The sequence below is a fragment of the Mobula hypostoma genome, chromosome 11 (genome assembly GCF_963921235.1).
Source record: "Mobula hypostoma chromosome 11, sMobHyp1.1, whole genome shotgun sequence".
In the NCBI taxonomy this organism is placed as follows: Eukaryota; Metazoa; Chordata; class Chondrichthyes; order Myliobatiformes; family Myliobatidae; genus Mobula; species Mobula hypostoma.
This window is the reverse complement of record NC_086107.1, coordinates 61,093,661-61,116,583: the sequence shown is the minus strand read 5'-3', so window position 1 is coordinate 61,116,583 and position 22,923 is coordinate 61,093,661. Positions and strand designations below refer to the sequence as shown.

At 43.7% G+C, this 22,923-nt stretch overlaps 1 protein-coding gene across 4 annotated transcripts in view; it reads left to right on the top strand.

The window, feature by feature from the left end:
• The window catches only part of syt12 (synaptotagmin XII), a 262,179-nt gene that overhangs the window by 70,435 nt on the left and 168,821 nt on the right, over window positions 1-22,923 (top strand). The gene's annotated exons all lie outside the window — the stretch shown is intronic.

Here is a 22,923-nt window from a genome sequence, read left to right as displayed (position 1 = left end):
AGATCCAGCATTTCAATTTAATTCTAAACCAGTCTAATAGGTTCAAAATATTCTGTCTTTATTGATTGAAATGATCTGAAATAAGTTAATGTAGACCTTCTGGATTGAGATATAGTTGCAAAATTGTCCATAATTCAGTAATAATTGGTTCTGCTTGTGCATAATGGAAGCTTTTGGCTGGAACTGTGGGTTCTGATGGCAGAGCAGTGGAGGCAGCTGAAAGCAAGATGTCAGCTTAGCTGTGCTTGGCTGGAGCCACACTGTCACATGATCTGCTGAAACCAGAAGCTTCTTGCTATCCGAATAAAGACTTTACAACATGAAGGTTGGCATGCCAATTGGATACCATGTACTACTGCGGCAGTCTTGTTAATTGAGGTTAAGGTGACAATATGGCTGTTCCTCATTAAAGACCTTCAGCCAGTACGACAGCAGCGTTGACACTGGCATACAGCTCTGTTAATTGAAGACTGTGTCAGTACAGCTGTTCCCAGCCGTGCCTGATTCATCTAACCTAATCCATCTGTTGTGCTCCTTTCAGATGTTGCTTGTTTCTTGATGCACTGCGCTAGATGTGGTACAGAGACAGCTGATTTTGAGCAACCATTCATAAGAAGTTCTAAAGCCCCCATTTTAAATCCTGCATCCTGACAACATAATTGCACCAACGCTCATATGCCTCTGTCATCAGCAGTTACAATTTTTGAGATTTTATTTTCTGAGGTTCTCATTGCGGTCACTGGTGCTCAGAAATATTCAGGAGTTGCAAGGTCATTTGGATCCCATTACAGTTTCCGCTTAGTAGCACAGAACTCATGCACACTTGAGAAATTACACACGCTAGTGGGAAAGGATGAGGTTCCATGTATTTATTTTGAATTTACGAGTCAGCTGGGAATATCCTCTCAAAAAGGAAAACTGAGCAACCATAGGCTGCTCTTTCTCCTCCCCCTGACTCTACTGGACATGTCCGGAGCCTTGCAGGAAAATTTCCTTGGGACAGAGTCCACTATTCTCTGCGGTTTCTTGTGTTCCTGACCATTGGGATTGCCATACCGGACCATGATGTAACCAGTCAAATGGATATCAATGGAAGTGTGTTGCTGTGTTTGGTAGCAAGTCTTAACCTCCTAAGAAAGTAAGAGCACGAGAGTACTTGTGATTGCATCCATATAGAGGGCCCAGGACAGGTCATCTGATATGTTAATGCCCAGAAATTAAAAGTTGCTGACGCTCTGCACCACCAAATCCCCAATGCAGAGCAGTTCACGTTGATCCTCCCTCCACCTGGTGATATTAGCAGTCAACAAAATGTTTTTAAATACTCAGTGATACTCACAGCATGCTTGAGTATGGAATTCAAAAAAAAATTATCCCATAGGTGGGAAATGGTACCTAACACCACAAGCAGTCCAGTAATAGAAAGGAGTAATTAAGGTGTTGGCACCTGCCACTCAGCGTGTGCCTTACTTGCAGACATGAGATTTCAGATGCTGGAATCTGGACTAACAAAACGCTGGAGAAACTCAGTGGTCAGGCAATATTTGTAGAGGAAAATGGGCAGAAGATGTTTCAGGTCAAGACATTTTACCTGCACTTCACTGAGAGTAGTTGAAATTTTGACTATAATCAGCCTTGTTGGGTCCTATTTTGCTCAAGCAAATCATGTTATCACATTAGTTAGACTTGGTTATGCATCAGCAGATTCAATGTTTTATGGCACTGAACTGCTGGAGCTATGAGCTGATTCTGGAGCAACCAATTAAAAAAAGGGGCAGTTTGAGGTCCTGAGGAAGAATGGATCAAACAGTGTTTTCTGTTTTCTGGCATGATGAAAGGACTGAGAAGTACACTGAGATGGAAGGTGAATGAGTGGGTGTATTTAATGAGCTGAAAGAAACTTCCGTGACTAATTCCAGACATAAATGAATACTCTGCTGTGCACACAATTACTGTTCGGTGAATTATTGCAAAAAAAACTTAATTTCAAAGAAACAATAATTCATAGAACATAGAATAGTACAGCACAGGAACAGGCCCTTCAGCCCTCAGTGTTGTACCCAACTAATTAAATTAATACTCAAAAACCCAAGTAATCTAATCCCTTCTGCCTACAGAATGTCCATATCTTTCCATTTCGTGAATGTTCATGTGCTGATCTGAAAGCCCCTTAAAAGCCTCTATTATATTTGACTCCATCACCACCCCAGGCAGCGTACTACAGGCACCCACAACTCTCTATGTGAAAAAAAAACAAATTGCCCCACAAATTTCCTTTGAATTTTTTTCCTCTCACTTTAAATGCGTGTTCTCTGGTACTAGACATTTCAACCCTAGGAAAATAATAATGACTGCTGACTCTGTCTATGTCTCTCATATCTTATAAACTTCTGTCAAGTCTCCCCTCAGTCTCTGCTGCTCCAGAGAAAACAACGCAAGTTTGTCCCAACTCTCCTTATAGAACATACCCTCTAATTCAGGCAGCATCCTGATAAACCACTTCTGCCACCCTCTTCAAAGCCTCAATATCCTTCCTATAATGGGGTGACTAGAAATGAATGAAGTACTCCAGATGTGGATTAACCAGAGTTTTAGAAAGTTGGAACATAACTTCCAGACTCTCAAACTCAATTCCTCAACTCATAAGGGCAAGCATGCCATATGCCTTCTTTACTACCTTGTCAACCTGTCTGACCATTTTTTGAGAGCTGTGTACTTTGAAATCCATACACTGTAAAATCTGCAGATGCTGGAAATCCAAAGCAACACACACAAAATGCTGGAGGAACTCAGCAGGCCACGCAGCATTCTAAAGGAGGGTCTCGGCCTGAAACATCGACTGTTCACACTTTTCCATAGATGCTGCCTGGCCTGTTGAGTTCATCCAGCATTTTGTGTGCGTTGCTATAGACTTTGGACCCCAAGATCCCTCTGCATCTCCACACTGTTAAAAGGCTTGCCATAAAATTTCTGCAAGATTTTCCTTTAAGGATTCTTGTCTGGTGTCTATTGTAATGGACAAGTCACAGAAGACTACCACCCAGACTTAGATTGCAATTTAGTATAAAAATTAGAATTTATCATATAGGGTAACCACTGATGCTTTTTAAAATCTTAATTCAATTAATGATCTGGAAAATGTTATACGTTTTAAATTCTCACTGTTTTAGAAGAAACTACCCAAAGAAATATCGCTGAATAGCCAGGGGTTAGTTTATAAAGATAATTATTTACTAAGTGTGTTGAACAGTTTGAAAATTAGTCTCATCTTGTCAGTTTATTGCTTAGTGGCTGTAATATTTTTTCTCCTTTATTCTCTTAAGCACAGCATAGCTGCTTTGGGTGTAATGGCAGAATACAGACCTGATCTTGGTTTGTCTTCACTGCCACCTCTGTAAAAACATGGGAGGGAATCTCCAGTTAATCCTACAGCTTCCTTTTGATTCTGAATTGGTGACTGGGCATTGGCCACTTTCCCCAAGGGATCAGAGGCAAAACAAATGTGTGGAATATCTTTCAGGCAATATTGACTTTGTATTGCACTGTGTAGAGGGAAATCTTGCCCAATGTTCCTTCTCGTTGAAGTTCCTTGAAATGATGTTAGCCAATAACCTTATTCCATAGCAACACATACAAAATGCTGGAGGAACTCAGCAGGTCAGGCTGCATCTATAGAAATGAATAGACAGTGATATTTCAGGCCGAGACCCTTCTTCAGGACCGAGAAGGAAGGGGGAAAATGCCAGAATAAAAAAGTGGAGGGAGGCAAAGGGAGCTAACTGGAAGGTGATTGGTGAAGCCAGATGGGTGGGAAAGGACAAAGGCTGGAGAAGAAGGAGGCTGATAGGAGAGGAGAGTTGATCATAGGAGAAGGGGAAGGAGGAGGGGACCCTGGGAAAGTAATAGCTGGGGAATAGAGGAAGTGGCGGGGGGGGGTGGGGAATATTTGTTTATTGGAAGGAGAAATCGATAGTCATGCCATCAAGTTGGAGGCTACCCAGACAGAATATAAGGTGTTAGTTGGAGATATAAACCTGAGTTTCATTCGATCAGCAGATGTGGTACTGTTTTTGAGTTGGCTCAATGCAATATCAAATGCACTGAGATTTTTAACCTTTGCTCCCATGCCCATAACAAGGATGATTGGATTGGCTCTGAGAGTTACAAAAGTGTTGTTAAAACAGTAATCACATTAAAACTAATTGCAACCTGTTTCAACTGTACATGCTTCTGGCTTAAGCACAATGTGTTTGGGGGTAACTGAGGGTCGTCTGGAGAAATGGGTCAATGATTACTTTTTAAAGAGGATCTGCTCCTCTGAATTTGTCCCTTAAGTTTACCATTGGGCAAATATAAACAGAGAATGATCAGCAGGTCGGACAGCATCTGTGGGAGGGAAACATAAGTTTACTGAAGCAGCCTCCCAGCCACTCAGGGCTATGCAGCCAGTCATTTGAAGGGAAATGAGAGATGAGAGTTCCAGTAGTTAAGAACATTTTAAGTCTTTGTCGTGGATGCCCTGGAAGAGCAGGGGTTGGGCTTCTTCCTGTCTCTCAAATGAGTCTTTCCTTTTTTTTCTGCTATTCTCATGGGAACTATGGAGTTGTGCAGTTACACGGCACTGAGACAGGCTCTGTGACCCACAAGGCCATGCTGACTATCAAGCACCCAAATACACTAACGCTTCACTAATCCCATTTATTCTCCTACCATACTCATCAACTCTCCCTAGAGTTTATCATTTATCCACATTCCGGGGGTAATTTATAGTGGCCAGTTATTTCCAAATTATATAACTTTGGGAAGTAGGAGAAGCTGGAACATCCATGCAGTCCTAGGGGGAACATGCAAACTGCAACCGTGCTGGAGGTCAGGATGGAACCTGAGGCACTGGAGCTGCATGGTAACAGCTCTAACAACCGCTCCATTATGCCACGCTCTGGTTTATTGTCATCACATATACCAAGATTTAGTAAAAAGTTTGACGTGCATACTGTTATACAGATCAAATCATTACATGGTGATCTGAGCCAGAATTAGGTAAAGCAATAACAATGTAGAATGGTGTAAAAGCTCCCAATATAGTGCAGTGCACATTAACAATACAGTGCAAGATCATAATGAAGTAGATGATGAGGACAGGATTCCACCTTATCGTGTGTATGTCCATTCAGAGTTCAAAGTAAATTTATTATCAAAGTACATATACGTCACCATACACAACCCTGAGATTAATTTTCTTGTGGGCATAGTTAATAAATCCAATAATCATAATAGAATCAATGAAAGACTGCACCAGCAAGGTGGACAACCATGCTCCTTATTTTTTACATTACAGCCCAAAAAAACGGGAAAAACTGTAAGCGTGAAAAACCAAATATTCAATAACTGAAATGTCAGCAGCTCAGATTTATCCATTGCACTTTGCTCAGTACTTGGTTGAATCACTTCTCACAGTGATTACAGCCAGTAGTCTTTTTGGATAAGTCTCTATCAGCTTTGCCCAATATGATGGAGCAGGATTTGCCCATTCCTCCCTGCAAAATTACTCAAGCTGTGCCAAGTTAGTTGAGAGGCAACATTGGACAACAATCTTGGGGTCTTGCTAGAGATGTTTGATTGGATTAAGATCAGGACTCTGACTAGGCCACTGAAGGACATCAATTTTGTTCATTTGAAGCCTCTCCATGGTTGTTCTGGTAGAGTTCTTTGGGTTGTTTTCTTGCTGAAAGACGAACTTCTTCCCCAGTTTAAGCTTCCGGGCAGAGGCTAGCAGTTTTATCTTTATCCAGGATCTCTCTGTATTTAGCAGCATTCACCTTCCCATCAATCCTGACCAGATTTCCTGTCAACTGCTGCTGAAAAGCATCCTCATAGCATGATGTTACCATACGTTACAGTATGGATGGTGTTACCTGGCTGACGCGCAGTATCGTGTGTGTTTGTCCATCATCAACGTCAATGAAGACCTCAACACCATTATGATGGTGTCGAGAGTAGCACATGGTTTGGATTTAAATGAGGGAGAGTTGCGCAGCGTCAGCCTCACTCTCTCTTCCAAATTCCCATCTGGATCCAGTTGCAAGATAGAGTAGAGACGGCTGGAGATGGGACTAGGCGTGGTGGATGACCAGAACGTCTTCTGTGTCTTGTCCTGCTCTACACGTTCCATGACACTTGCAGAGACCACTTTCTTGACTGTTGGACCTTCCATTGGTCATGTCCACTCAATCCGCCGGAGTCTGTCTTCACATGCTGAGATAGGCAACTCCCTATCTCACTGAGGGTTTGAGGCCCATCGGCTACCCTCACCTGGTTTAGCCAGCTTGTTGAAGCCGTTGCCCAGGGTGTGGCCGCTGTCGCATACAAACAGCTACGGGGAGCCAGAGGTTAGAGCTGAGTGCCAGGTGGGGAACAAAGGTGGATTAACCGCCTTGAAAAGGACGCGACATGTTCCCCCACCAGAGGTGCCACCCCTCCCTGACACCCCATACACCCCAAGTGTATGGGATTTACATCACATGTACCACTTAGAGTTGAGGCTAAGATATTCCACTTTAGTCTTATCTAACCACTAGACCTTCTTCTACATCTTTACAGCATCTTCTAAGTGATGCTTTGCAAAGACTTTATGGGTAAGGATACGTTTTTTTTTAGCCAGGACTTCTTCCTTGCCACTGCTAAAAATACCCTATTTGTGCAAAGCTTTAGAGATTGTGGAGCCATGAACTTCAACTCCAGTTGCAGCCATTGACTTCTGCAGCTCACTGAGAGGGACTGTTGGCATCACAGCAGCCTCTCTTATAAATGCCATTCTTTTCTGGCAGCTAAGTTTAGAGGAGCAGCCTGGCCTAGGCAGTGTGGCCGTGGTTTCATGTTTTCTCCACCCATTCATAATGGACCGCACTGAGTTCTGGAGCTATGTTCAGTGCCTTTGAGTTGGCCTTATTTGAGATGCCTTCTATGCTCACTTTGACCATCAAAACATGGAGGAAATATCACATCCGCTGACAGCTCCTGATGATACTGTGATTTCAGTCTCTAAGGTCAATGTGTAATCTTCCTTCCGGAGGGTGAACTCACAAAAAACATTAAACCAGGTACTAAAGACCTGTGTTGATCAACTGGCTGGAGTGTTCCTTGAGATCTTTAACCTCTCGTTTCAGCAGTCTGAGGTCTTTAAGCAGGCTTTACTTATACCAGTGCCTCAGAATAACATGGTAACTTGCCTCAATGTCTATTGTCCAGTAGTACTTATATCCACAGTGATAAAATATTTTCAGAGGTTGGTGAAAAGTGACGTGGACTCACACGAAGTTGCCTACTGGCACACCAGGTCCACAGCAGATGCCATTTCGTTGGTTCTTCACTCAATCCTGGAACTTCTGGACAGCGAAGGTGCACACATCAGGTTGCTCTTTATTGACCACTGCTCGGTATTCAATATAATCACACCCTCAAAACTAATCCATAAGCTTCAGGACTTTGGCCTCAATACCCCCTTGTGCAATTGAATCCTGGATTTCCTCACTTGCAGACCCCAGTCAGTTTGGAATGGCAACAGCATCTCCCCCACAATCTCTATTTGCACAGGTGCACCACAAGGCTTGTGCTTAGCCCCCTGCTCTACTCACTTGACACTTGCGACTGTGTGGCCATTTTCAAGCTTGTTGATGTCACCACTGTCATAGCTGAATCAGTGTATAGAAAGGAGATTGGAAATCTGGCTGAGTGGTGCCACAGCAACAACCTCTCACTCAATGTCAGCAAGACCAAGGTACTGAATATTAATTTCAGGAGGATGAAACTATAGGTGCACGAGCCAGTCGTCATCAGAGGGTCAGAGGTGGAGAGGGTCAGCAACTTTAAATTCCTCGACGTTATCATTTCAGAGGACCTGTCCTGGGCCCAGCACTTAAGTGCAATTATGAAGAAAGGACAGCAGTGCCTTTACTTCCTTAGAATTTGCAAAGATTCTGCATGACATCTAAAACTATGACAAACTTCTATAGATGTCTAGTGGAGAGCATATTGACTGGCTGTGCCACAACCTGATATGGAAGCAGTAATGCCCTTGAACATAAAATCCTACAAAAAGCAGTGGATATAACTCAGTCCATCATGGGTAAAGCCCTCTCCACCATTGAGCACATCTACACAGAGCATTGTTGCAGGAGAGAGAATCCGTCATCAGGGTCCCCCACAACCCAAGACGTGCACTCTTCTCACTGCTAATTGCAGGAAGAAGATACAGGAGCCTCAGGACTCACAACACCAGGTTCAGGAAGGTTATTACCCTTCGACCATTAGGTCTTGAACCAGTGGGAATAACTTCACTCAGCTTCACTTGCCCCTTCACTGAACTGTTCCCACAACCCATGGACTCAATTTCAAGTACTCTTTATCCCATGTTCTCGATATTTATTATTATTTATTTCTTTTTGTTGTCTTTTGCACACTGGTTGAACACTCAGTTGGTGCATCTTTCATTGATTCTATTATGATTATTATTCTATTATGGATTTATTGAGTATGCCTGCAAGAAAATGAATCTCGGTCTTGTATATGGTGACATTTATATATTTTGATAATAAATTTACTTTGAACTGTGAAAGTTGTATCCTGCCCCAGATCTGTGCTTCTCTATTATCGTTTCCATGACTCCTCTTAAATACTCTTTGGTCTTCATTTTGCTTTGGTCTGTTGAAAATCTACCATACTATTGGACCTTACAGAGAAGGGGGTTATTTATTCTTAGGAAATCATTGAAAACAGGAGATCCTCCAATTTTTTACATCAACAAATTGGATGAGTGGTAAGCTAATGGTATATCGCACCTGACGAAAGTCCACATAGTAATTACAAAGGGGATAAATAATTTTTTCATTTTATTTTGGTTTTAATTTTTCATAAATTGTTGACATGTTTTGAAATATTTTCTTTTGATTTGACAGGATGCAGAATGTTTTGTTTAGATTAGCTCAAAAAAAATTCTATTTCAATATGCTGTACTCCATTTTAAATTTAGAAAATGAGACAGTAAAATGTGAAAATAGTTGTGGGGGGGCTGAACACTTTGGCAAGGCACAGTAAAAAAGCAATGAATATCAAGAACATGAGATAATGCATTCTTGAAAGTGAGATCATAAGTTCCGGGAACAATTCTGTGATGGGACAACTGAAGTTGAGTGTAGTTATCCCCTCTGGTTCAAGAGCCTAATGCTTGAGGGATAATAACTGTTCCAGAACCCGGTGGTGTGAGCCCTGAGCCTCCTGTACCTTCTTCTTGATGGCAGCAGTGAGAAGAAAGCATGGTCTGGGTGGTAAGGGACGCAGATGATGGATGCCGCATTCCTGCAGCAATGCTTCATGTAGACTTGCTCAACGGCGTGCAGGGTTTCACCAGTGATGGACTGGGCTGTATCCACTACTTTTTTATAGGAATTTCTGCTCAAGGCCATTGGTGATTCTATATCAGGTTGTGCTGCAGCCAGTCAATATACGAGTGGTGACTGATAAGTTCGTGGCCTAAGATAGAAGGAGTCAATTTTAGAAAACCTAGCACATTTATTTTTCAACATAGTCCCCTCCTACATGTATACACTTAGTCCAGTGGTCGTGGAGCATACGGATCCCTTCTTTGTAGAAGTCAGCATCTTGGACCTCCAGAAGCTGGTCCACAGCAGTACTGATTGATAAGTTCGTGGCCCAAGGTAGAAGGAATTAGCTTCAAACTTTCTGCATTTTCACTCAAAGAGTTGAACTGCACGTGCATGTAGCGAGAGCCATATAACTCATCTCCTTCTACCTTAGGTCACGAACTTATTAATCACCCCTGCTGTGGACCACCTGGAGGTCCAAGATGCTTTTGTTACATGCACGTGCGGTTTAACTCTTTGAGTGATAATGCAGAAAGTTTGAAGTTAATAGCTCATCTCCTTCTATGTTAGGCCATGAACTTATCAATCACCCATGTTGTGGACCACTTCTACAAAGAAGGGATCCGTCCGCTCCACGACTGCTGGACTAAGTGTGTAAATGTAGGAGGGGACTATGTTGAAAAATAAATGTACTAGGTTTTCTAAAATTGACTCCTTCTACATTAGGCCATGAACATATTAATCCGTAGAAGTTTGTCAAGGTTTTAGATGTCATGCCAAATCTGGTGCAAATTTCTTAGGAGGTAGAGGCAGCTTCCGTGCTTTCTTCATAATTGCACGTATGTGCTGGGCCCAGGTCAGGTCCTCTGAAAGGATAAACAAACGAATTTAAAACTACTGGACCTTTCCGCCTCTGATCCTCCGATGAGGACTGATAACAGCTTGGTCAAAATTGTACCCATCTGTTGGCACATGCTTTTAGGGTTTTGTATCTTCTGCCCAGTGGGAGAGCAGACAAAAGAAAATCTCTGCAGTAGGTGTCGTCTTTGATTATGCTGGCTACTTCATTAGGGCTGAGACCATAGACGAGAGACTGGTTCCGGGAATGTACTAAGCTGCATCCACAACTCTCTGCAGTTCCTTGCGATCACGTGCAGAGAAGTTGCCATATCAAGTCGTTATGCATCCACACAGAACGTGCTGTCCCATCATTTTGCCTAAGGCCCAATATTCATCCTATTAGTATCCTTCAAACACCCCTTCATGCAAGGATTACAGGCACTCCCTCTAACTCCGACCTTTCACTCTACCACAACCTCTCCAGTCTGACAGTCACTGCCTTCCAATCTGACTAGTTGCCAGGTGTGAAATGAAGTACACATTCCAGCTGTTAAATTCAGTGTGACCTTGGGAATCCTGGCATTTTTGGGGTTTCCCACTTCATCTAACCATGCTATCTCCCTGGATAGTTAGCAAAGAGAACAAAAACACCTGAAATTAAGGAAACAATTCAGTGATAAAATCTCTATTTCCTGAGGAGACTGAGGTCCTTTAACATCTGTCGGAAGATGCTGAGGATGTTCTATGAGTCAGTGGTGGCCAGTGCTATCATGTTTGCTGTTGTGTGCTGGGGCAGCAGGCTGAGGGTAGCAGACACTGACAGAATCAACTAACTCATTCGTAAGGCCAGTGATGTTGTGGGGATGGAACTACACTCTCTGACGATGGTGTCTGAAAAGAGGACGCTGTCCAAGTTTCATGCCATCTTGGACAATGTCTCCCATTTACTACATAATGTACTGGATGGGTACAGGAGTACATTCAGCCAGAGACTCATTCCACCGAGATGCAGCACTGAGCGTCATAGGAAGCCATTCCTGCCTGTGGCCATCAAACTTTACAACTCCTCCCTTGGAGGGTCAGAAACTCTGAGCCAATAGGCTGGTCCTGAACTTATTTCCATCTGGCATAATTTACATATTATTATTTAATTATTTATGGTTTTATATTGTTATATTTATACTCTATTCTTGGTTGGTGCAACTGTAATGAAACCCAATTTCCCTCAGGATCAATAAAGTATGTCTATCTATCTATCTATCTAAATCACTTCTATAGGCATATCTCCGTGATCTAGTGAAAATATAATCTTTACACTTACAGCATTGCAAAATGGCATTCATTTTAACAAAATGAAGCTTCCTTGAACCAGTTCCATCTGATTTTGCTTATCATACCATTACTGTTGTTTATCTTGAAATCAGAGCCCGTTGCCCAGAGATGCATCAGAGTGAGTCATTCATTGATGTATCGTGATAAAATTGTGCAGTACGTCAAATCAAGATCAAGCTGTTCTGTTACTGTTATGCTTAGAGGCTAAAATAGGTTAACAAAATGCTTTGCTTAATACAACTAGCTTGAACTGGCTTTACAGTCCGTGTCTAGCTTCTGTTATTTCTAACAAGCCATCCAGAAAATGAAGAACTGTCAACTGAGATATATATCACATTATGACAGATTTGTGCTTGGAGAGAATGAAAAGGAGGCAGAAGTTATATGAGCAGACCCATTCTTGGATATAAAGGGCTTAGAGTTTACATTATGCATATTGGAGAAATAAGTGCTCTGACAGCTCTGGCTGGAGGACTTAAAGAAGGGGCAACTTGGTAGAGGAGTTGGGTTCTGGGATAGATCACATGACAGTATTTGCATGGCAGACAGTTGTCCTCTGTGGCTTGCCTAGTTGCCTTAAGGACTGTGTCTTAACTAGATGAATTGCCTGGTCAGTGCAGAAGGTGATTGAAAGTCAGCCAAGTTGGTGTGGTATGGAATCACAAACAGGTCAGATCAGGATGATACATTTCCCTCCTTGAAGACTATTAACAAACCAGATGTGTATTTTTACAACCCAAAGACACATATGGTCTTTTCTTACATGCAATCCCAACTTTGATGGTAAAACTTACCATGCTAAGATGCAACTGGCAATTAACCACAAATTATCAACCTTACTTTCCCAAAACTGCCAACAGAACTTAATTGGGATCAGTCTAACGCAAAATGCTCCAATCTGACATATTTTTGTGTATCCAAGGATCTAAGGTCCAAGGGGTTTGACAGGGTGAATGTGGAGAGAATGCTTCTGCTTGATTGAAATCTGTGATGTGTTTTAGCCACAACTGCAACCTTAGGGCTGAGGACAGTCAGTCAGTGCTTTAAACTGTTGCAAGATGCCTTTGGTGATCATCTTTATATCCTCAGTGGCCACTTTATTTGTTACACATCTACACCTGCTCGTAAATGCAAATATGTAGTCAGCAAATCAGCAGCTCAATGCATAAAAGCATGCTGTTACGTACCCTGTAACTGGGTGCCAAACCAGCAGAAATGGATCACTCAATTGGAGTCTGGATTACTAGAACTAAGAAAGTTTTATTAAAGAAACAAGCAACACAGTACTCTAATCAAAAGGATAATAAATGCAACAGTTCAGCAATGATAAACACACATGTACACAGAATTAGGATAACAGGATCAATCAAGCTCTATTGTCGTTTAGGGGTAAATGACCAGTTTCAAAGTGACGCAAAGTTCAGTTCAATTTAGTTCAGTTCAGTTCGCAGTAATCACTGCCGTGGGAGATGGACAGTGGGGGGAAGGAGAGAGAGAGCAAAACGAATGAATATTCAAACGGCTTCCACACAGACCTGCGATATTCTTCGCAGTCAGCTTTTGGGCGAGCCCTTTGTGATGTCTTCTGAGGTCACCGACCTTGACCCCTCCGTTTCCAGATACGATCGTTTCTCTGCGATGAACCTGGCACCCAGGCAAGGGCGGACACACACCAGGTTCCCGCTGATCGCGCCTTTCCACCCTGTGCATCTATGGCTTGGTTTCGCGACCAGCCTTCCAAAACTTCCCACCGACTTGTGGGAGACGCACCGCTTCCAGGGTCTCGTTACCTCGGGGTGTCGTGTGTGGCTTGCCTTAGCGAACTTGTCCCTTTTTATCCCCCTGCTGGGGTATCGCCTGTCCATCACTTCAGGGTCAGGGTTCAAAGGGGGAGCCGACCTTGACAGCTCTCCTTCCGTTAAACTCTCCCGTCCCTTCATTAACATCGCCAAATGCTACTCCATTGTTTTCCTTATCTCTCTTTCTCCTGAAGACAGGTGGCAGACCAACTGCTGATCCCACTGGTGCCAGCGCAGGCCAGCTAACATCTTAATCTATGTGTATTCTCGTCACACCTCCCACCTTTAAGGGTTTTTACCGGGGTAAAAATTACAAACATGAATACATTATTTGATACACACAAATATACATGTTTATCAGCTATTTGGCTAATACAGCGAATTTGAAGTTGTCAACGCCTGACAGACAGTCAGCCATCACATTTTCTGTTCCTTTTATATGTGTTATTAATAATCCCTTAGACCAGGCTCTAATTTAGCAAACTTCATAGTGGCCAAAAACACTGATGAATTGCGATCAATGTAACCTCTCACTAGGTTTCGTCCCGGACCACAATAACAAGGGTCGTCCCATTCCGACTTAGTTTCCTCTTGCAAGGGCTTAGTAGGAGGGGGAGGGGTAGTAACCGCAGAGTTATTGCAAAACTTCCTACAGTACCCCACCATCTCCAAGAGCCTTCTGAGGGCCCTCTTGTCTGTCGGAGTTGGGATGTCAGAGATAGCCCGCACTTTAGCTTGCATTGTTGCCAGCTGCCCCTGTGTCACCACAATTCCCAGGTCAATGACCTTCGTGTGGCCGAACTCATTTTTTTCAAGGTTCTCTATCAAGCTGGCTTCAGACAGCCGTATTACATCGCCAATGCACACCTCTGTGTTCATCAGCCCTTTCGTCACTGAATTACTCATTCTATAGGATTGTTGCTCACTAGGCTGACCTAGCATAACAAACACCACCCAGGGTCCCAGTTCTTTGCATCACCTCGGGACAATCAAACACACGTGTGCGAGTCGTTTAATTACTTCTCCCAAAGAGTCGCTTTGTTCAGGGATTAAGGGAGAGACCTTATCAGCAGAGCTGGCCAAAACAATAGCCTTCTCCCATCTGGTCGGTACCATACTCATCTTTTCAAAATGGTTTTTTTCTCTTATCAGGAGGACCCTAGCTTCATTGATTTCTGCGCTAACACCGACTAGGTTTGTTAGCATATCAAAAGCCTGTAACCGTCTCAGTTCGCGTCTGTCATGATCAATAACATCCTTCCTCCTGGGCAGCCGGTAAACCTCTTTCATGATTCCACCAACTGTTTCCTCCAGCACCGCAAAATGTCCACTGGGGGGTACCTTGTGGGCCAGGTTAAAAATCTCATCCCCATAACTCTTTTGCACCACCCCCCATTCCTCATCTGCGGGTACGGTATTTGGTGTCCCTTTCTTCCTTAGCACTTCCTCCTCCGCACAATAGCCTACTGGTTCCCTTGTTAATTCTGAGTCAGAGAGAGCTGTCTCCACCAAAACCATCAGCCCCTCGTCTCGCACCTGCGCCTGCACAAATTCTTTCCTGGCTAATGCTAAGTCTGTCTCAGCTCCCTCACTACCTCTTGTTTCACTACACTCCTTCTTTTCACTTTCTACCCCCTTCTCGTACAAGGCTGGCAGAAACATCTCAGCTAAATTTACTTCGGCAGTCCCGTGATGAACCTGTGAGTCCATGGGCGGGGCCTCAATGCTGGCAGGCTGACCTGTCAATCTCACGGCTGGGAACACGATTCCCCCGGCGAGGTCATTACCGAGAAAGACTTCCACGCCTTTCATCGGTAATTCGGGCCTCACCCCGATCGTGACTAGTCCAGAGACCAGGTTGCTTTGTAGGTGTATCTGGTGCAAAGGGACTACCTCTGTCCCTTCCCCAATACCTTTGACCTTGACCTCCCCAGTCTGGATCTCTGAGCTAAACTCTAATACACTCTTCAATATCAATGACTGACATGCTCCCGTGTCTCTCCAGATCCGCACTGGATCTGGGTTTACTCCCTCCTTCACTGACACCAATCCGGCCGAGATAAACCTCTCGCACCCTTCCTGAACATTGGCAGACCTTTCCTCTCCTAGCGGTTCGTTTACCAGCTTGATACAGCCAGTCAAAATCGCCGTTTTTCCTTTTCCCATCTCCTTCTTTGGGGCAAAGCACCTGGACGCAAAGTGTCCAACTTTCCCGCAATTATAACAGACGACCCCAGGAGACTTCCTACCAGACTGATCCCGGTCTACCTTATCCTTCTCACTAGTCCCCGGCTTACTTTCTGACTTTTCTGGCGGACTCTCCCCGCCGTCCTGACTACCCTTCTGGTAGCCTTTACTTGGGACAAACTTCATTTTATGCGTCAACGCATACTCATCCGCTAACTTAGCAGTTGCGGCTAACGTGGCTGCCTCTTTCTCATCTAGGTAGGGTCTCATACCCTCAGGGACACAACCTTTAAACTGCTCAATCAGGATCAGCTGTAGCAGTCTGTCATAATCCCCCTCTACCCCCTTCAAGGCGCACCAACGCTCACAATATGTCTGCATCTCACGGGCAAACTCTAAATATGTGCAGTCCCACTGTTTCCTCGCATTCCGGAACCTCTGCCGGTATGCCTCCGGGACCAACTCATAAATCCTGAGGATGGCCTCTTTCACCACCTCATACCTCTGGGCATCTTCTACGGACAAAGCTGAGTAAGCTTGTTGGGCTTTCCCTTTCAGTACACTCTGAAGCAAAACAGCCCACTTATCCCTCGGCCAGTCCTGACTTGTAGCAAATTTTTCGAAATGGAGAAAGTACCGATCCACGTCGGTGTCGTCAAATGGGGGAACCAGCCTAACCTCCTGGGTCGCCCGGAACCCTTCACCTTGGTTCGGCATGGGCCCCTGCTCTGCCCTTATCTTTAACTTCTCCAGCTCGAATTCCCTTTCCCTCTGTTTCTCCTCTCGCTCCAACTGTCTCTCTCTCTCTCTCCCGCGTTTCTAACTCTTTCTCTTTCTCCTGCCTTTCTAACTGTTTCACTTTCTCCCGCCCTTCTAACTCTCTCTCCTGCCTTTCTAACTGCTTCTCTTCGTGTTCTAACTGCCGTACGCAGAACTCGTGCTCCAGTCTCAGTTTTTCAACTGTACTGTACCACGTCTCCAGCAGGTTTTTCAATAGACACCACCTCCAGCTCCCCTTGGGGAAACACACCTTTAGATACATAGTGCTCTACGATAGCTCTGTGTATCTCCTCTCTCCTCATTGTCGACTTCCTCTTAGCAAGATTCAACCATTTGGCCACAGCTACCAATTCCGCTTTCCTGGCATCCTCTAATGCCTCCAAGGTCGGCGCCTTTATAAATTCCTCAACCTCCATTTCTGCTGTTTGTCTTTTCTTTCTTTCGGGAATTTTAACCCAATCAATTTACTCCGTCCCAAATTTAGCGTTCAAAATCGCGGACGAGAACCCCACTTATGTTACGTACCCCGTAACTGGGTTGCCAAACCAGCAGAAATGGATCACTCAGTTGGAGTCTGGATTACTAGAACTAAGAAAGTTTTATTAAAGAAACAAGCACCACAGTACTCTAATCAAAAGGATAATAAATGCAACAGTTCAGCAATGATAAACACACATGTACACAGAATTAGGATAACAGGATCAATCAAGCTCTATTGTCGTTTAGGGGTAAATGACCAGTTTCAAAGTGACGCAAAGTTCAGTTCAATTGAATTCAGTTCAGTTCGCAGTAATCACTGCCGTGGGAGATTGTCAGTGGGGGGAAGGAGAGAGAGAGCAAAACGAATGAATATTCAAACGGCTTCCACACAGACCTTCGATATTCTTCCCAGTCAGCTTTTGGGCGAGCCCTTTGTGATGTCTTCTGAGGTCACCGACCGTGACGCCTCCGTTTCCAGATACGATCATTTCTCTGCGATGAACCTGGCACCCAGGCAAGGACGGACACACACCAGGTTCCCGCTGATCGTGCCTTTCCACCCTGTGCGTCTATGGCTTGGTTTCGCGACCAGCCTTCCAAAACTTCCCACCGACTTGTGGGAGACGGCACCGCTTCCAGGGTCTCATTACCTCGGGATGTCGTGTGTGTCTTGCCTTAGCGAACCTGTCCCTTTTTATCCCCCTGCTGGGGTATCGCCTGTCCATCACTTCAAACAGGTCAGGGTTCAAAGGGGGAGCCGATCTTGACAGCTCTCCTTCCGTTAAACTCTCCCATCCCTTCATTAACATCTCCAAATGCTGCTCCATTGTTTTCCTTATCTCTCTTTCTCCTGAAGACAGGTGGCAGACCAACTGCTGATCCCACTGGTGCCAGCACATGCCAGCTAACATCTTAATCTATGTGTATTCTCGTCACAATGCAGACAATGTCAAGAGGTTCAGTTGTTCAGAGCAAACATCAAAATGGGAAAGAAGAGACTTTGACAGTGGAATAATTGTTGGTGCCAGATGGGGTGGTTTGAGTATCTCAGAAACTGCTGATCTCCTGGGATTTTTCACACAAAACAGTCTTTGGGGGTTACAGAGAATGGTATGAGAAACAAAAAAAAAATCCGATGAGTGGCAGTTCTGTGGGGGAAAATGTCCTGTTAATGAGAGAGGTCAGAGGAGAATGGCCAGACTGGTTTGAACTGACAGGAAGGCAACTGGAAGTCAAATAAACACATATTAAATAGTGGTATGCAGAAGAGCAATTCTGAATCCACAACATGTCAAACTTTGAGGTGGATTGACTACAGCAGCTAAAGGCTACAAACAGCCACACAGTGACTGCTTTATTAAGCACAAGAAATACCTAAAGAAGTAGCTACCGAGTGTACATTCTGCTCTGGAGCTGAAGATACTTGCTTGCCTCACAACTTTCTGTCCACTAAGGGCTGCTGTTTGAAGAGATGAAGTTGTGTTTCATTAAGGCTCCCAAATACTTCACAATGCATTCCTGACGCCCTATACTAGCCATCCCAGGCTCCATGTCTTACCATTTCTCTGCCCCAACCATCACATCATTCCCTTGGCCATAATGCAAAAATAAAAGCAAACCCCAAGTAAACATTCTGATCAAAGATGATAGCTGAACAGAAATTAAATAACCCCAAAGTTCCCTTGCATCCTGTTAGTCTGTGTTTCTTTGTTGGTCCCACACGGGAGGCTCTAGTGGAGCTGGTGCAATGCCATTGACTTTCGTTGAAGGAGATAGTATATATCCTTGGAGGATGGCCTTGCAATACCTTGGGTCTGGAGGGCCAAGCAGTAGAGCACATCATCCCACTATGGTAAAATGGTGCACCTGCATGGGCATTTGAACACTGGTATTCATGGCTATGATGACAGCAGTCTGAAAGTTCGTTGTCAGCAAGCTGAACTTGGACAAATCCATCTGAGCTTCATCAACAAATTACAGACCACTGGAGGAAAAGCTTCTTCTGCACTGGACAATGTAATGTCTGCCATCAGGCAATGCAGGATGGTTAGGTTCATAAACACATTTGTGAAGCTGGCCATCTCTTCCATCTGGCTATAGATGGGCTCCAAGCTCTCATCAAAGCTCAGGTAACATGAGCTGTATCTGTGCCAGCTGTCCATCTGTGATATTGGCTCAGCTTATCTGTGCTTTCCCCCTCTTTCCATCTTTATTTCCTCTGGGAATGGAGGACATGCCCAGCCTGATTTGTCATGCATGTTTTCGTGCTATGTGTTCCACAACTACTACATCCTTTTGTTCTTAGTCTTTGAATGCTCCCATGCACTCATTGACAGATAACCTTGTTTACAGCTCACCCCCATGGTCATCCTGGTTTTATCCAATCAGAAACATCCCACTCCTGCAACCTAACAAAATTCTTCTGTCTCTTTACTGTTTCTGACAAAGGGATTTCAACCTGAAATGTTAACTCTGTCTCTCTTCCCACAGATGTAGACCTACTGAGTACTTCCAGCATTTTCTGTTTTTTATTATCTCAGCAAAGCTCTGTGCTTGGGCAGTGCTAGGCTTCATGTGCTGTTTGACTTTGAAAATAGGCTCCCATGCAGGAACATAAAGCAGTTCACTGTATGCACCAAAGATGACTTTTAGTTCCTACCTCATCAAAATCTCCATCCATCTTCTTCCATGGACTTCCCTCTCCAATGGGCTGGTACCAGAGCTATTCCTTATCCACATCGTGACTATGCCAATGTTCCACTTTGCTAGATTCCACATGATGTGTAGTACTTGAGCTCACGTCTGCAAAGTCAAGGGGAAGGATGGCATGCCACGTCATCACCACTGCCTTCTTGCTGCCTCTGCCATGTTGTAGTAGTTGTGCATCTAAAGTGAAACATGGCTAAACGCAAGGCTGCAGTGAGCAGGGAGAAAGGAAGAGGTGCTGTTTATAACTCAGAAGAGAGTGTACGTTGAAAGGGAACTGAGACTTACCAAGGAAGGTTCAGTTTTAATGGTTGATTCAGCCATACACATTCTGAGAATTGTTACGGAGATTAGCTATAAGTACTTGGAGCATTTCTGTCAACTCTTGGCACATACAGGTGTCCACAGCTACCTGCAAGCAACAGTGAAAGATATCTTTTCCCAGTGGATGTGGTGGTAGTTTGTGCAAACTAAGATGTGGGGGAAACCGGCAGCAGCCCCTCATGAGCAAGGTTGCAATGGAGCTTATGAATATTGGGTATGAATCCTGAGTGATGGAGGTTGTTGAGAGGTTGAATGTTGGCAGAGTAGTGGGTGGTGTGGTCGCTTGGCACCCTGACTTTGATTATTTCTCTGAGGTCATTGAAATTCTTGCTCTGTTGCAGCTGGGGCCTTGACTCCTACAGTTGCCACCAAGCTTCCTGTTCCTGAGTGGGTCAGGAGAGGCACCAGGTCCACTGCAGAAAAGTGTAGCCATCTTCTTTTCCTCTCCCACTCAACATGCTAATACTGTCAATGCCTAAGGTTGTACTGTTCTTCAAGGCTCTCCAGTTCAGATTCCCTTCCTCCATGGCTGCGTAACACCCCTTTAAGTAGCACAGCTATCTTTAGCTGAAGCTAGACGTTCAGTACATTCGTTCCCTGCTGATGCTACCAGCTAATCAACCATGCACATAGCTCTGGATGGGCTCGTAAATCATTAGAATGATCGGGTAGTACAAAGCTGTCATGTTGCCTGCATTGCAATCAACCTCTTTGGGTTAATCAGACTGGCAGGTTTGAAGGTTAAATATAAAGGCGCTGAAATCCATGCAGTTACAGATTGAAGATTGAACTGCAGCAAATTCAGTATTGCAGGATTATTAGCACTGACACATTGTGCTCTGCCAACTATTAAACTACTGTAACTTGACCCCGGGTCTACCCCACAAGTATGGATACTGGTGATCAATGAGAAACCAATTTATTTCTTAATGATTCAGTTTAATCTCCAGGATACTTCCTGTAGTCAGATCTACACTGAGATCTGCATTGATCTTGTCTTTCCACCTATGCAGCCCAACTGCATGTTATATTGTCTCTGTATGAATTCTGCTTACTCCATTAAACTCTGTATGTGCAGTGAACAATCACAGCAAATGCTCCTTAACCTGCAAAGTGAGTAAAAATTTTGTAGAATTAAATCATGAGAAAGATTTACCCTGTCTCTAGTTTTCAATATATGATTATCCTATTAAATATACATGAGCTCAAATCACTCTTACCCTAGCAAATCAACCAAAGCATCAGTTACCCAAGATTGTCCTTTCTTTGCTGAACGAGCAAGTGCTAAAAAAAAAATCAATATAGAGTAGATTTTTATAATATTTGTGGGTCTTATAATACTTATCATCACAGCTCTGTCAGCTGTGTACTCTTGATGGACATGCATCTCACAGATTCATATCTCCAGCTTAATATCAGTGCCCAATTATGATACTTCCCCAGATCACTTTCACTTCTAGAAGCCATTCCTTCATTCATGAAAATTAAAAAACAAGAGTCCTGGAATAAATGTTTAAATTTACTTAACATGTTGTTAATTCTAATCTCCTGTGGTTCAGGAAATGACACAGCACTGAAAGGTTCCTTTCAGTCCTTGTAGCTATGTTATGTATTTTAGGGAATAATCAAATTAATCCCCACCCCTTCTCTTTCCTGATGTGCAAAGACCACCACCCCCCCCCCCCCACCAAGTGTTTATGCAGTTCTCTTTTGAAAGTTAATTTGGATGTCCTTTCAATTATTGAATTATTGAAGACATATCACAACAATTTACTGTGGGGGAGAAAAGAAGCTTATTTTGCCTCTGCTTCTTGTGTCAGCTGCTGTATTTTAAGCAGAGATGAAAGCTGGTACAACATAATAAAGTGGCCATAGCTACATTATTGATAGACCACAATAGTAAGAAATTTATATGATCTTTCTGGTAAAAAGATTGTTACTTTCTCCCCTGATATGAGGTCTGTTTTCTCCAGTTACTAATCTTATTACTATGTAAACAGCTTTTCCTTATTTACATTAACAAAATGCTTAAAAATTTTGAATATCTTTCAAATCCCTTTTACTTTTCTCTGCTCTGAAAAGATCAAGTCCCGTTTCTCAGTTCTTCCCACGTAACTGGTGAGAGTTGTCTGCTTCATCTTTCAAGGCGTGAAAACCCCTGTGGAACTGTCCTAATGTCCTGTGATTGTTAACTTATGTTACAAGTTTTCCAGATGCATGTTAACCTGCCCTCTCCTCACCATACAATGAGGGTTCTCATTATATTTCTACATAGTTTAGTTGTCCTTTGGGTTTTCCTTAACCTGTTATTCTTCACTTTCATTTCAATGATTGGTCAAACAAATATCAAAGTGGTGCATGTCTTGCATTAATAAGAATCTTAGAATAGTTACAATACAGGAGGAGGCAATTTGGCCCATCATGACAGTAGTGGAACTCTATCCGTGCAACTCTTTAGTTCCAGTCACCGCCCTTTCTCTAAAGCTTTGCAAATTTTTCTCCACCATATACTTAACCAATTCCTTCTTGAAGGAGGCGAGGAAACCTGCCTCCATCTTATTTGTAGGTAGTACATTCCAGATTCAAAGGTTTCAAAGGTATATTTAATGTCAGAGAAACATATACAATGTACGTCCTGAAATGCTTTTTCTTTGCAACCATCCATAAAAACAGAGGAGTGTCCCCAAAGAATGAATGACAGTTAAATGTTAGAACCCCAACGTCCCCCCAGCTCCCCTCTCTCCTGTGAGTAAGTGGCAGAAAGCAACAATCCTCCTTCCCCCCACCAGCAAAAAAAAGCATCGGCACCCGCCACCGAGCACTCAGGTGTGAGCAAGGCAACAGCAAAGACAGACTTGCAGTTCTCTAAAGACTACATTGTTCACCCGGTATTCAACATACCACAGGCTCTCTCTCTCTCTCCCTAATAAGCAAGAGCGGAGACATAACAAACAAGTCACTAGTGTACGATGTTAAAAGTCCATTGTGTCGCTTTTTCCGAGCTCTGTGCCCATAGATTTCAGGCCTCTGGGCACACAGCCTTAGATCTTCCATCTCCCACGACACAGCGGTCTTCTGCTCGGACACCGACTTCC